The sequence below is a fragment of the Capsicum annuum genome, chromosome 3, assembly GCF_002878395.1.
Source record: "Capsicum annuum cultivar UCD-10X-F1 chromosome 3, UCD10Xv1.1, whole genome shotgun sequence".
Taxonomy (NCBI): Eukaryota; Viridiplantae; Streptophyta; class Magnoliopsida; order Solanales; family Solanaceae; genus Capsicum; species Capsicum annuum.
The window spans coordinates 245,150,127-245,162,935 of NC_061113.1; positions in this window are offsets into that span (position 1 = coordinate 245,150,127).

The following is a 12,809-nucleotide window of genomic DNA, read 5'->3' on the forward strand; positions in this document are numbered from 1 at the left end:
GCAGAAGGTGGACATGACACTTGTGTCACTCTCTACAATTCTCATTCAAAAAGATACATGACCCACACGCAGTAAAGGGTGGTCAGTTGAGCATCTTATTATGTATACAGAAAATTACACGAAGTACATATGTCAAAAAATTCTTTTTGTACGTATAGATTATTTTTTTACCAGACTCATCCAGCATACTGGCCTCAGCACTGCCACACGTACATAATGAAAGAGATGCAACCGATGGCACAGACAGTAACTACGAGACCAACAGAATGTGCTAAATTAGCATACATACCAGTTACAAATGCAATGACAACTGCTGACATTGCCACGAGCTGCGACGTAGCTCCAACTTTTCTGAGAGACCACAAATAACTCAAATCCTGAAAGGACATTGGACGAGGATTTGTCGCCATATAGAAGTAGCTGAATATAGCACCAGCGGAGCATGTAAAGGTGATGGCATCCGTTATAACAAATGCACGGAATGCTGATTTTCTTATTAGAATTGCCATCTACTTAGTAGGGTTATTGTTTCAAAACCTCCCGATAATGTAAAACCAGCTGGAAAGGTGACTGTGACTAATAAAGTAGCCACCACTAGTTGCATTTGATCTGGTGCTGTTAAGATACCTTTGATGTTTATGTTGCATTCCTTAGCTTGGGTGAAAATTATCTTCTGCCGATCCAGCTGGTTCAGCTTGGGTGAACATCAAACAAGCTGGGCGCGATTCTATCCTTGTCTGTCGTCCACTCTGTGCAAGGCATTGCTACTTCAAATGGAGTCTTTTTTCCCTTGTTATATGGCATCTTCATTGTTCGGGGATGATCTTTTAATTCCAAAGGCACATAGCCCCAGAAATTAGAGGAAGCAAGAAAATGGAGAGGAGTGTTACCATCATTGTCTGGATCCTCGCTAAGATTATCCCACTTTGGCTTCAATAAGAAATTTACCACATTTGCTTGACTATATAATATGTCTTCGTGAAGAGCATTTCGTCCATTGTTGTCGAGCAATTCCCAGCAATCAGGGCAGTGATTTAATAGCTCATGTAAAACGTCTACCTTACCTGCACCGACTGCAATGTGAATTGCTGTTGTTCGGTCATTTTCACTGCCTGCTGGAAGGTAGGCTAAGGATTTTTTCTACCCCAGCATATCAGAAACTACTTCTTTCAATCCTAAAAGAGCAGCAAAGTGCAGCGAATTTAAACCCCCCACGTCAGGTTCCTCACACAAAGATTTATTCCATTGCAACAACAATCTCACACAATCTGGATGCATGTGTCAAATATGATGATGATAAGGAGTTAAATCAACACAAATTTAGACTCCCCAGTGTAGTCTCCAAGTGGGTTGGGGAAGGGTAGAGTGTACGCAGACCTTACCACTAACTTAGAGGTAGAGAGGCTTCTTCCGGTAGACTCTCAGCTCAAGAAAAAACAGTCAAAACAGAACAATACTACAACAAAATAATACAATAGTCAAAGTATAAGAAACAACAATAGTAACAATAATCGAAAAGAGATGATAATATAGAGAGAGTAACGGCAAAAAAACGCCTTGTTGGATGGAAATTCAAATTCAGGATCTTCTTTCACCAAGAAACTGGCTACATCTTTATGTCGGCTCCTCACGGCCTTGTGCAGGGCTGGAGCTCCATTCTCATCTGTCATCCTCATGAGTTTCTCCTTATAATGCTCCTCTATACTAAGTAGCAAATGGACTACTTTGATGTGACCTTCATTAGACGCTATGTGTAGCGCGGTCTCGTTCTTCTTATTCTGATGGCATAACAATGCCGGGGTAATCTTAAGGACTTCTGCCGCGAAATGGGAGTGGCCACAATAGGCCGCCACGTGTAAGATTGTGTTGCCCGTTGGAGTGACTTGGTACTCATTTTCTTCATCCCTTTTCAGTTAGTAAGCAAGTAAGAAATCACAACAACATTGTACAAGGTTGGATCCATTTTTGTTTCTTTTATTTGGTTTGCCGGTGAATTACTTACTTTGATTTCTCTAGATGAAATATTCTGAACACCGTGCAGATCTTTACCTTTGATCAAAAGAAAGGTATTTATTGTTTGCTTTGATCCGAAGAAAGAATTCGTAAAGAAAAACAACATGAATAAAAAACAGCTTTTCACTATTTAAGATCTTCTTATGACCCTTTTTTCCAACACAAACAAAACTAGGTAATTGAAAATGATAGAACAAGAAAAATATTTTCATGCGGTCCAGATAAATTTGGAAAATCACGTTTTACCAATCTTTTCATATTACAAATTCAATACTTTATAATGCAGACTCTTGCAGAAATGCAGGATAAGGCCACGTACATAGACTCCTGTTGAATTTTAGCTTTGAAATTAGAGAAATAACAGAAAAAGAGTTGGAGAGAAAAAAGAAAATTATTTTATTAATGACTCAAAACATATGTTTATATAGCTAAATGTCTAACTACACTCTAATTTAAATTGGGATAACTAATCCTTATTCAAATAATAAAGGACAACTAATTCCTAAGTCACACAGGACTCTAATAATTTAAAACTACTAAAATTATCTATTCCTATTTTATTTCTGAGACATATTTTCAACACTCTATCAGAAATTGGCTGGTTTTCGGCTGAATTTGACCTCTTAAATAAATCTGTCAATTCTTCATTGTTCTTGCACGACTTATGTGCATCTTCTGTTGGATTATATAAGAAACTTTTGCCTCTCATATCAACTTGTAAAATCTCAAGATTCCCTTTTGACATTTGAAATTATTTTTGTACCCGAAATTGTTTTGACTATAACATTCCCTTTTCCTTCTGCAGGAATATAGTCACCATTCCCAATTCTGATTTTCTTATTTTTCAAAGGCATAGTAAATAAACGTATCCTTTAACTTAGCCTCATCTGGAATTTATGTTATCCTACTTCGTGTGAGCACGAGTAATAACTTAAATTTATATAAAGTTGAACAAGTACACACACATCTTATATGTCATCTATGTGAAAATCCTATATGTGGCAAAATTTGTCCAAACCCAAATGACCCGCCCAACCCGCCCAAGGTTTCATGGGTTTGGGCAAGAGTGATTTTGATAATGGGTTAATTTTGGTTAGCCCAAGTCAACCCATTACAAATCACTAACCCAAATAGACCCATGATGATGCCCAAACTTGATCCATCAAATTGCTTAGAGCTTTTACAAAATCCTATTTTATTAATGGGGGCTTACAAAAATAGTCTAGGTTTCAACTAAATGAGAGTGTTTCTAGCCGAACTTTCATAATTACAATTTATAGCATTTCTTTTTCTTTTTTTCATTTTTTTACTTTGTTTTATCTCTAGCATCTACTTCTCTTTCTTTTTCATTTTTTTCCTTTTTAATCTTCTCTTTTTTGTTTTTTTCTCTTTCTCATTTTTTTTTTTGTTGTATTTTAGGTAGGTAAGTAGGTAGGTAGGTAGGTAGGCAGGTAGGTAGATAGATAGATTTGTATTTTTGAAAAATATGATTTTGTCGAGTACGTACAAGTCATGGAAGATGACAGATACATCATAACTAGTCATTTATTTATATTTACCATCATTTTTTTTCTTTTATCTTTTTTTCATTTTCTTTTACTTTTTCATTTTCTTGTTTTTTTTCTCCTTTTTTTATTTTTCATTTTTTTTCTCTTTTTTGGGTTTTTTCTTCTTATTTTTGTTTTTCTCCTTTTTTCTATTTTTATTTTTTTCATTTTTTTTCTTTTATTTTCTTTATTCTATATATAGCTTGTATTTCTCTTTCTTTTTTGAATTTTTTATTCCTCTTTTAAAAAATATGGCTATGTGGAGCACAAGTTATGATTGATGACGAAAAATACCACAATGACTTATTATATTTATATTCGCACTATCATTTATATTTTTATATTTATTGATACAATTGCATTTGTATTTTATAATTCACGCTTGTATTTGTATTTATATTTTATAGTGGATACTTGTATTTGTATTTTATAATTCTACTTGTATTTGCATTTTATAGTTCACATCATCATTTATATTTTTGTATTCGTTGATACAATTGTACTTGTATTTTATAGTTCACGCTTGTGTTTATATTTGTATTTTATAGTTTGCACTTGTATTTGTATTTATAGTTCTCACCATTATTTATGTTTTATACGATTTATCTTTATTGATACGAATTGTATTTTATTAATACAAATTGAACAATACAAATATAAATGATAAATAACAAAAATAAAATGTTAAACTATATAAATATAACGTTTACTTTTCTATGAAATGATACATGTTTATACAATTTGAACCATACACCTAAAAATGACACTTGTTTTTATAGAAATGCAAATGATAAACTTAACATACAAATACTAACGATACATTTACATTGAATGACATATTGCATATTAAATATTTTAGACTCAAATAAATATAATTATTCCTTATAACTATTTGTATACAAATATAAATGATAAATTATATTCAAGGCTAAAGTATTCAAATATAAATAATAAATTTATTTGAAATACATATGATATAAATAAATAAAAATTTTTAAAAAGACATAAAATATAAAATACCAAAAAATGGAAAAAAAAAAAGGAGGAAAAATGAAAATAAAAAAAGGTTTCAAAGAAAAAAGTAATAAAAACAAAAAATAGATTAAAACGAAAAAATAGAAAATAAAAAGGAAAAAAAAGGGAAAAAATGGAATAAAAAATGAAAAAGAAAAAAAAAAAGGAAAGGTAAAAAAGATAGGAAAAAGGAAAAAACTTGTTGGCGTTTTTAATTTGATTAAATTTACATTTGGGTGGGTTGGGTTGTACCAATTACCCATAGTTTAGCCTATCTTGACCCAAATGCATTTGGGCATGATTGGGCATTAGCTCAATTATTTGTTCAGCCCATCTTGACCCGCCCAACTTCAACCCAACCCGCCCATTTGTCACCCCTACTCTTCTCCATTTGCTTGCTGCCTCTAGTAACTATGTGCCTGGATTAATAAACCATCCTAGAGCAAAGAAGATGTCATTTAACAAACAAAATCAAACTCCACTTGATATAGCATTGTCATGCACAATGACAACAAAGAAGGTAAGCGATCGCACATTTATTTTTCAAATATTAGTTGCACTTGAGTATATTCTGGTGAAATATTGAAATACTAGTTCAAGGAATATATCAAGCGAAAGAATGATTTGCATGCACTCATAAATCTTAAGTTTTTTATCCGTTCTTGATGTGGTGTTGAAACATAAAGTAAAACTGCAATTCTATTTCTTGATCTACCTTCACCTAAATTTATTTTTACATGATATCATTATCTCCTAAGCTATGAACAAATTAGTTCTCAGTTAAACAAGTTACTGTGTTAAAATTTTTTACTGACTCAATATAAACTGTACTATTGATGAAAATAGGAGAAATTGATGGAGGTTTTGTGTAGCATTGGCCATTTTAAAAAACGTGACTTTGAGGTAAAGCGGAAGTACGAGTACATGCACAATCCAAATGTTGAAACGGGAACAGGAGTCAAAATGCAACTGAGGGAAGTTGATCATGATAATGCTAAAAAGACATATCAAATAGAAGTTGAAAGTATTATGAAGGCAGCTCAAATCCATATTGTTGTGGGCACTTTGATAATGACAGTCACTTTTGTCGCTGGTATTACATTGCCAGAAGGTTTTGAGAGCGACTCTGATAACCCTAATCAAGGGATGACGATTCTAATAAGGAATACAACATTTCGTGCATTTGTTGTTTCCGATGTCATTGCCTTCACATTCTCAGTTGTTGCCATATTCGTCTACTTCCTCATGGCAGATACAAGTAGAGATCCTCAAAATAAGAAAATTTTAAAAAAGATTTATGATCTCGCAGGTATTTTTCAGTGCTTGGCAGTTGTAATTGCATTTGCAACGGGTATGTTTGCTACCTTATAACATTCTCTTGGTCTTGCCGTTACTATCCGTTCCATAGGTTACCTCTCTATTTTATTGTACTTCTTGATTGTTATTTATATTTGTAGATATATGAAGAATATAAGCGAGTAGCATTATCGGTGATGAAAATTCTGCTACTCGCTAATATGAAGAGCGGTTTCATTTTACTTGTTTTGACAGCATAACAAAGTCGGAGTGATCTTAAGGACTTCTGCCATGAAATGGGAGTAGCCATAGAGGGATGCGACATGGAGGACCGTGTTGCCCTTTGGAGTGACTACGTGGCCGTTTTCTTCATCCCATTTCAAATGATCAGCAAACAGAAAATTGCCATCTCCGATATTGCCTCTCATCGCAGCATTACAGTATGTTGTGTTTAGTGCAGCTATGGTAAAAGGCCTTTTCCGCCCAATATCGGAGATGGCAATTTTCTGCTCGCTGATCATTTGAAAAGGGATGAAAAAAATGGCTACCAAGTCACTCCAAAGTGCAACATGGTCCTCTATGGCAACTCCTATTTCGTGGCAGAAGTCCTTAAGATCACTCCAGCATTGTTATGCTTTCAAAACAAGAAAAATGAAACCGCTCTTCATTTAAGCGAGTAGCAGAATTTAAGTTAACGACAATGCTACTCGTTTATATTCTTCGTATATCTACAAATATAGATAACAACCAAGAAGTACAATAAAATAGAGAGGCAACCTATGGAATAGATAGTAACAGCAAGACCAATGAAATATGATAAGGTAGCAAACATACCCATTACAAATGCAATTACAACTACTAACATTGACAAGCACTGAAAAATACATGCGAGATCATAAGGCTTCTTTACAATTTTCTTACTTTGAGGATCTCTACTTGTATCTGCCATGAGGAAGTAGATAAATATAGCAACTGCTGAGAATGTGAAGGCAATGACATCAGAAACAACAAATGTACGAAATGTTGTTTTCCTTATTAGAATTGTCATCCCTTGATTAGGGCTATCGGAGCCGCTCTCAAAACCTCCTGGCAATGTGATACTAGTGTCAAAAGTGACTGTCGTTATCAAAATGGCCACAATAATATGGATTTGAGCTTCCTTCATAATACTTTCGACTTCTGTTTGATCTGCCTTTTTAACTTTATCGTGATCAACTTCCCTCAGTTGCATTTTGACTCCTGTTCCCGTTTCAGCATTTGGATTGTACATGTACTTGTACTTCCGCTTTACCTTAAAGTCGCATTTTTTAAAACGGCTAATGCTACACAAATCCTTCACCAATTTCTCCTATTTTCATTAATAGTACAGTTTATATTGAGTCAGTCCAAAATTTTAACACAGTAACTTGTTTAACTGAGAACTAATCTGTTCATAGCTTAAGAGATAATGATATCATGTAAAAATAAATTCAAGCGAAGGTAGAGCAAGAAATAGAATTACAGTTTTACTTGATGTTTCAACACCATATCAAGAACGGACAAAAAACTTAAGATTTGTGAGTGCATGCAAATCATTCTTTCGCTTGACATAATCCTTGAACTAGTATTTCAATATTTCATCAGCACATACTCAAGTGCAACCAGCATTTGAAAAACAAATGTGCGATCGCTTACCTTTGTTGTTATTGTGCATGACAATACTATATCAAGTGGAGTCTGGTTTTGTTTGTTAAATGACATCTTCTTTGCTCTCGGGTGATTTATTAATTCAGGCACATAGTTACCAGAGGCAGCAAGCAAATGAAGAGGAGTAGGGGTGATAAATGAGCGGGTTGGGTTGAAGTTGGGTGGGTCAAGATGGGCTGAACAAATAATTGGGCTAATGCCCAATCTTGCCCAAATGCATTTGGGTCAAGATGGACTAAACAATGGGTAATGGGTTACAACCCACCAAAATGCAAGTTTAATCAAATTAAAAACGTGACCAAGTTTTTTTTTCCTTTTTTCTATCTTTTTTACCTTTTCCTTTTTTTTCTTTTTCGTTTTTTTATTCCATTTTTTCCTTTTTTTTGTTTCTTCTTTCCTTTTTATTTTTTTCTATTTTTTTTCTTTCTCTTTTTTTTTTTCATTTTTTAATCTATTTTTTATTTTTCTTACTTTTTTCTTTGAAACCTTTTTTTCTCTTTTTCGTTTTTTCTCCTTTTTTCTTTTTTTAGTAATTCCTTTTTCTTTTCTTTCATTTTTTTTATTGTTGTTGTCAAATTTTATACTTTATGTATTTTTTATTTATTTTTATTATATATAGTTTAAATAAATTTATTATTTATATTTGAATATTTTAGCCATGAATATAATTTATCATTTATATTTGTATACAAATAGTTATAAGGAATAATTATATTTACTTGAGTCTAAAATATTTAATATGCAATATGTAATTCAATGCAAATGTATCGTTAGTATTTGTATGTTAAGTTTATCATTTGCATTTCTATAAAAACACGTGTCATTTTTATGTGTATGGTTCAAATTGTATTAACATGTATTATTTGATACAAATGTTAGCATTGTATTTGTATAGTTTAACATTTTATTTTTGTAATTTATCATTTATATTTGTATTGTTCAATTTATATTAATATAGGAATATATTTGACCCTTCTTACAAAGATTACGGGTTATACTTAATTCTTTTTCTCACAAATTTTAGGAGTAATTTCTCACAAATGAATATTTTTTAACTTCGTTGATTCAACAACTACTTTAGATTTTTAAAATCACCTTACATATCAATTTGCTTATCATTATTTAATTTTTTTTTGTTCTTATTTCATTTTTTTCATTTCCTTATTTAGTGCAAAAATATATGAAATATTTTTTTTAAAAAAAATAGAAGCATGAACGAATTAAAGGAAAAAAGGAAAAAAAAATTAAACTAATTTTTGTTTACATGTAAAATAGATTACCTAACATAGTTTTCTTTGTCTATATTCCCTCAATTTTTTTCCAACTTAAATTCATATTTCTTTTATAATTTTTTTCGATAAAACAAGTGATGGAAAATCAATTTGATGATTGATCAGGAATCAATGTTCACACATAATTTTTTATTTACCCAAAATAGCCATAGAAAATATAGTAGACTTAGTTTAATTTTCGGGAAAAAAATAGAATTCGTTCGGTAATAATAAGGAAAGAAATAAAACATCATTCACGTTCTAAATTCCTATAATTTAGGCATACAACTTTAATACTAAATTTATACTTTTTTCATATATTAATTATTTTATATATGATAAAATTTTAATTGATTTAGAAGTGTTACTTTAATTTTTCATTTTTAATAATATCAATAATTAAAGAAAATAAGTGAAAAAATAATTTTGCCTATTACGAAGACTTTTAATGAAGGTCAAAAAGTTCAAATAATATTTCTAAGGTCTTTCACACTTTTAATATACTATAGATATAGATAAATACAGTAGCATTTTAGATAATATTATTTACTTTGTCCATCTTTGCTTGTAAATTTTACGACAATTAGCTTTTGCATGATATAATGTTATTTCAATTTCAATATTTTTTAGGTTTACAGGTACTTTTTGGTTATAAAACCTTACGAGTTAGAATGTAACTTTCCTTAATGGATAGAAAACTTACTTGACCGACTAGGAACTAGACAAATCGCAGGTTGATATAATTATAGTTCCTTCCAAAGTAAAGTGAAGTCCCAACACTCATAACACCAGACATCTTGTACGAGAGATTCCAACAACGAACGGTTGCTTCATAACTAATTCTTCTGCAAAATGGAACTACTTTGTGATATATGTTGTAATTTGAAGAAGATTATCTCTAACGGTAATAAAAGTTTTATCAAAATAAAACAACTAAATACGACAAGAAAGAGCATATCAATTAAATATTTGTGAAAAAAGATTAAGTGACACACAATAAACAATGATATACTTGACATACAATATTTATTTATATCATATAAAATACATATAGCAATTATTTTAACGTCGACTGCTACTTTCTAACGGGTAACGCACGTATGCTAAACTGGTATATATATATATATATATAGGGGGAGAGAGAGAGAGAGTAAGTGAGAGAAAGTACTAGTAAAAATAGCAAGTAAAAGGAAATTGGCAATGTATATATAATTGCCGGAGAAGATAACGTGTGAGGACGGCAGATAGAAAAGGCACGGTGGTGTAAGGTGGCCGGCGGTGGAGTTTAGATAAGAAACATTTTCCATATTGGGGTCGACAAACCAAGTTCTCTATATGCTTTAGATTTCATGAAGTGTTTGTTTATTTACCAAACCTACAACAAGCTACGGAATATTTCTATGTTTAATTCATTCTATTCTGATTTGTTCCTTCAAAACTTCCCAGAACACGAATCTTCCTATTCGAAAAGCTCCCGAGGTATAGGTCATGTTACAGGATACAGAGAGACAAGGAATACGGCGTAAATGAAGATACGTGGAAAGATTGTATAACCTCAAATGATATAGTAATAAATTTAGCTTGTAAAATAACAATCTGAGGAAGTTCACTAACACAATGCTCCAGGCAAGCAAACAGGGATTAGCCACTTCTATAGTGTTCTGACTAACAAACCTTTCAGAGTTACAATTCTTCTTTCATTATTAGTATATTTTTTTAATTTAAAGTTGGGCTTCATGCCTTTTTATTGAAAGAAAAAAGGGTTTATAAAAATGACATTATAGATATTTTTCATACTTTATAGAACTTAGGAGCCGTTTGGCTATGGATTATTTTCACTTTATTTCAAAAAATCATCTCTCTTTATTTAAAAATCTTTGTTTGACGATAAAAATACCAAATACAACTTTTAAAAAAATCCTAACTTTCTATTTTCATAAAAATAACCCAATATAAATTATGTTTCATTTTAAATTTCAAATTTTAAAATTTTATTACAAAAACTATGACTAAACGCAATTTAACTCCAAACTGAAATTTCAAATAAAATATATTTTTTTATTTTCTTGATCAAACACCTACCTAAATATATTTTTTGTATGCCACATTTTATTTATTTATTTATTTTAAAAAATTAATATATATAATAATAAAGGAGGATCTTCAACTCGATGACGTGACGCTCTAATATTTAATTATTGCTATTTATCTTTTATCTTAGATTTTTGACATTTATTCTTAATTTTAATTCATTTGCTCAATTAAAAAATTAAATTAAAAAACTTACTGTTTTCAGTTACAAAAAAAAACTCATCAAAAGCCTTTTTCAAAGGAAAAGTCTTTTCGCCCACAAAATTTTGGCCCAAATTTGGCCACAATAGAAAATACACATGTTCACACTATAAACTAGTTTTATTTTGGACATTTTAATCCTTTTATCTTGAAAGTTGTATATATTTTTTATCCTATTTCCAATACATTGATTATGTTAATGAGATTAATTATGATTAATTCCAATATGGAAAAGTGTTTGTTTCATGATTTATATTCATTGTTTATTGGGAAAATACGTTTTCAATAATCCTTTTTCTTAGGTAAATATATTTGTTTAAGTATTATTCATATTTACTATGTGTATTTCTGGAAAATAAATTAGCTAGAAATCTCTAATTTTAATTAGTATGATTTTACACCTTTTCAGGTTAAGAAAAAAAAATAATTAGGTAGAGAAATCAAATTTCAGTGTAATCTTAGTCAATGTTTATTCTTTCATAGTAAGAATTTTATTTGTGACAGTAAAAAACAACCAGTACTTTAATTCGCATTTTTTAAGTTTGAACATAACATCCTTGACTCTAGCTACGACTGTTCAAAATCAAATCGAAACCAACAATCTTTAATGATAATTTGATCATTGGATTAGTGGTTCAACTTATTGGATTACCAGATGTAAAGTATGACAAGTTGTTGTTACTGTAATATTTTATAAATTATGCTTGAAAATTATTTAAATATTTACATTAATTTTATTTAAGCTTAATAATTTAAAAAATAATTAATTAGAGATCATTTTAGTAACAAATATAAGTAATAATTCACGATTTATCAAATCGGCTTAATATAGAGGCGAATGAATTGTATAACACTTATTGGTTCGACATATGTGAACTATATGTATGATTTTCATAAGTGTCGATGTTTACCAAATCTAAAGTGTGGTGAGTTGTCGTTATTGCAATATCTTACAAATTATGAATTAAAATTATTTAAATATATATTTTAATGTTATATAAATATAATACTTAAAAATAAATAATTAAAGGTCATTTTAGAAACAAATATAAGTAATGATTCATAATTTATCAAATCGGCGTAACATATGGGCAAAAGACTTGTACCATCAATATTTATGTCTCACTCTCTTTAGTTCGACATATATGAACTATATGCATGATTTTTATATATGCCGAGATTTACCAGGTCTAAAATTTGTTGAGTTGTCATTATTGAAATATTTCACAAATTATGTGTAAAAATATTCAAATATATAGTTTGATTTTTATTTAACATAATAATTAAAAATAATTAATTAAAAGTCATTTTAGTAATTAAATATAAGAAATGATTCATAATTTATCAAATCGGCATAGCATAAAGGCGAAAGACAATCAACACTTCTGTCTCACTCTTTTTGGTTCAACATATATGAACTATATGCATAATTTATAGAATGTGTCGACATATATCAGTTTTAGAGTGTGTTGAGCTGTCGTTATTGAAATGTTCACAAATTATGTTTAAAAATTATTTAAATATACAATTTACATTTATTTAAATATAAAAATTAAAAATAATTAATTGGTGGTTAATATATATATATACACACAACAACAACAACAACAACAAACCCAGTGTATTCCCACATAGTGAGGTCTGGGGAGGGTAATATGTACGCAGTCCATACCACTACTCCAGGGGAAGT